Here is a 3,498-nt window from a genome sequence, read left to right as displayed (position 1 = left end):
GAATGTAAATAAACTAAAAGAAAAAAACTGAAAATTGCCAGAAAAAAAGTGGCAATTCCATTATAATAAAAGAGACTATGTGAAGAAAAAAAAATAGAGACTGTTATTTTCAAGTCAAAGATAAAAAGCATGCGTATGCTTAGGTAGGCCAGTATATTTTATATAAATATAAATATATATATACACACATACTTATAACAGCATTGTTTATAATTGCCAAAATCTGTTCGTCAAGAGTGAAATGGTTCTCTTCCTCCCTGGCTGCCTGAGGATGGACAACCATCATGAGTGACACAGACAATATCCAGACCAGGAAGTTTACCACCAACTGACTATCTCAGCAGAAAAAAAATGGTCTTCCATGTCCTTTACCCTGGGAAGGCAACAGCACCTAAGACAGAAATTCAGGAAAAAAGAACCAAAATGTACAAGGCCATTCCAGATGTCATCTTTGTATTTGGATTCAGAACCCATTTTAGTGGGCGGCAAGACAGCTGGCTTCAGCATGGTTTATGATTCCTTGGATTATGCAAAAGTAAGTGAACCTGACCTTGGCTTGCAAGGCATGGCCTGTAAGAGAAGAAAAAGACCTCGAGAAAACAGAAAAAAGAGCTCTAGAACAGAATGAAGAAAGTTGGGGGAGCTGCCAAGGCCAAAGTTGGTGCTAGCAAGAGGGAGCAACGATTTGCAATGACTTTACCAGCAGGAATTGTGTGGTTTCCTCCCCAACAGGATTAATTAATTGAAAAAAACTTAAAAAGAGTAAAATGGGTGAATAAATTGTGATATATTCATGCAATGGAATATTTTACAGCAATGAGCATGCATAAACTACACAAGCTAAAAACAATAACATGGATGAATCTTATACGGAGTATCAAAAGGGTCAGATACAAAAAATACTCAGTATTTCATAAAAGTAGGCAAAATATAAACTATATTGTTTTAAGATGCACACGTAAATGGTAAAGTTATGAAGAAAAGCAAGGAAATGATCACAGTGAAAGTCAGGATAGTGACCTCACTTAGACTAAGGAACAGGGTTAGGATCAGGAAGATCTGGGGGCAGAAAGGAAGCAGCTAAGGTCTGGTCATGCAAAATTCCTTGACCAGGTGGTGAATACACAGGTTTACCTTATTATCACCTTCGTGCACATTTCAGTGTGTTATATTTTACAATGAAACATTTTTTTTTGACATGGAGAAAAAGATCCCCCTAGAGAAATGGATGAGTTAAAGATCTTTGATTGTTTGCTCTGCTATTTTATCTTTGGCACAAGTTTTCAGAAAGAAAGACACAGTCTCCATGACTAAGTCCACTTGCAGGGAAATGTACTAGAACATCATCTAGAAACTTGTATCTCAGAATTGCATAAGCTAAAGCTGCATTCTAGAACCTCATTTTAAATATGTCAGCTAGAGATATAATAAAACAGGTAGTGTATATATACTAGTAGAAAAAAAGTTCAAATAAACTAAGTTATTTTCATATCACTAATACACAGATATAACATTAATGAAAACTTGCGATTTTTATGCGGTGGCATAAAAATAGAAGCATGCTTTATGTTTGACGATTTGCATCGTTGCGTTTTTAACAGCTCTATTACCTCTCCAACTGTTCTTACACACACACTGCTGGAAGCTGGGGGAGGTAGGCATGTGCTCTTTCTTTTCCTCTTATTCTCTACTCACATCGGACTTTTACCCTTATAAAATAAAACAAATTATACCTTTTTGGATGGTTTCCTTAATTCAGTGTACATTTTTTTCCCTCCCTCTCTTGGATCTGCTGTGAAGTCAGCTAGGTTACATTGGGTACTACTGAAAATATTAAGAGAGGTGAAGGAGGGAAAAGGAACACAATTCGTATATTTTAGTTTGTGATACTATGTACTTCACCCTTCTCCCCAAACCCCTAGAATCTGGTGTGACTGACTGACTCCCATTTGAGGTGGTTACCTTCTACCATGTCCCTTTCTTATGCTAGTTCACACATTATCAATTCTTCCCTAAGACTAGAGAGAGACAAAAGTAGATGACTTATGATGAAAACGTAGCCAAGAGGTAGTTTCCTCCACATAATACTGTTCTTTTCACATAATGAGGAACTATAATGAGTTCATGACTAGTTCATCTGATTAAAAACATATTAAACCTTATTTTTCTTAAAATACAACTGGTCATTAGTTTTAAAAATTCAATGAAGAAATTAAATAAAAATTAAATAAACTCTTCTAGCATTAAATTTTAAGTACATATAACATTAATAGAATTTTTTTTATCAAAAACAGATGGAATCAGTTCATTTGGCTGTAAAATTAAAGTGCGGTCAAAATGTCACTGCTTTTCGGATTATAAACATGAATTCTCATAACATGAATAAACATGAGTTTTAAAATGTGGGGAAAACACTGACATTAGTTGAGACCGTGGGAAGGAAGGCTGTTGGGTAGATTTCCTTCAGAATACCTGCCTGCTTCAGTGATGTCCTCCAAACCAGAAGTGACCATCTCTTTTTCCTTCAGGCTCCTCTAGGACTTTCCTTGAATTTCTTTTATGGCACTTAATGCTTTCTACCATGTATTATAGTTGTGTTATGTGTTTCTTCTCTCTCCTTGACAGTAAGTATCTTATGGGCAGGAGATGTCTCATTCACCAGTTCGTCTGCATCTTGCACAGTGCTTTCCTCATCACAGGCTTTCAGTACGTGATTACCAAATGCACGAAAAGATGCCAGCCTGAGTCAGCAGCACTGGTTTTCCTTCCTGGCTTTGGCAACCGTATCTGCTGAGTGTATCAAACAACCCCAGACATTAAGCATAACCATGTAATCCTACGAAAATAAAATCCTACTCCAAGCAAGAGGAACTCTGAACCCTAAACTGAAGTAAGAGTCAGAATAGACAAATTTCAAATAGTTAACTTTTAGAGACATTAAGTCAATCAAGGCATTACCTGTAATTATAGCCAGAAACAATATGTAATTATCAACAAGGTCTCATAAAGCAGTAGGCATCCTTTGGCAGGCATGCTGTATCATTTTAGGCAAGAAGGTTAAAAATTTAGAAAATTGCTAACATCAAATCAACAGCAATAGCAAACAAGATCTAGTCTTTCGAGGTTCTATGTAAGAAAAAAATTGGTATTATTTTCCTTTCCAATTAAAAAAATGCTATTTATTTATCTGGGGGTTAGTAATTGGTTTTGTTTATTTATTTATTTAATAGAGGTACTGAGGATTGAATCTAGGACCTTGTGCATGCTAAGCATGTGCTCTACCACTGAGCTATAACCTCTTCTCTCCAATTTGTAAGGTCAGAACATACTTCTTAGAAGGTAAATGATTCAAAAAAGACATCAATAGTATATAGAATCTACTTTTTCATAAATACTCAAAATTTTCCCTCTTAACCAATTGATTCACATTAATATACAAGATATACTATTATTTCTCCCAATATTAAAAACAAAACACTTCTACCCACTTCTCTCTCC

General features: G+C 35.5%; 1 pseudogene; it reads left to right on the top strand.

Annotated features, from left to right (window-relative positions):
• The first annotated feature begins 284 nt into the window (after positions 1-284).
• LOC105071163 (small ribosomal subunit protein eS24 pseudogene) lies at positions 285-738 on the top strand (annotated as a pseudogene).
• Positions 739-3,498: the final 2,760 nt, after the last annotated feature.

The sequence above is a fragment of the Camelus bactrianus genome, chromosome 13 (genome assembly GCF_048773025.1).
Source record: "Camelus bactrianus isolate YW-2024 breed Bactrian camel chromosome 13, ASM4877302v1, whole genome shotgun sequence".
NCBI lineage: Eukaryota > Metazoa > Chordata > Mammalia > Artiodactyla > Camelidae > Camelus > Camelus bactrianus.
This window is presented reverse-complemented; position numbering and strand designations above follow the sequence as displayed.